The sequence below is a fragment of the Nannospalax galili genome, unplaced genomic scaffold (genome assembly GCF_000622305.1).
Source record: "Nannospalax galili isolate Female #2095 unplaced genomic scaffold, S.galili_v1.0 C46413323, whole genome shotgun sequence".
In the NCBI taxonomy this organism is placed as follows: Eukaryota; Metazoa; Chordata; class Mammalia; order Rodentia; family Spalacidae; genus Nannospalax; species Nannospalax galili.
This window is the reverse complement of record NW_008411893.1, coordinates 1-273: the sequence shown is the minus strand read 5'-3', so window position 1 is coordinate 273 and position 273 is coordinate 1. Positions and strand designations below refer to the sequence as shown.

General features: G+C 57.5%; 1 pseudogene; it reads right to left on the bottom strand.

Annotated features, from left to right (window-relative positions):
- Positions 1–227: 227 nt before the first annotated feature.
- On the bottom strand, positions 228–273 carry LOC115069037 (annotated as a pseudogene; the record flags this gene model as incomplete).

The window sequence follows — 273 nt, the reverse complement described above, 5'->3', positions numbered from 1 at the left end:
CAACACAACACATAGACCGCACAGAGGTCCGAGGCCTCCCGGCCCGACTTTCTCCCCCACTCAGCGGACAGCTGAACTTTACTGACCGCAGCAGGCCTGCGCTGCGGGACAAAGCACGCTCTGAATTCAGCTGCCAAGACAGAAATCTCCACTAACGCTGAAGGAGACGAACGCCCCAACGCAGGGGACGTTGACGGCCCAGAGTCTGTTCTTAGAAACCGAAAAATCAGGGGAGAGCGCGAACGCAGTCCCCCACTACCACAAATTATGCAG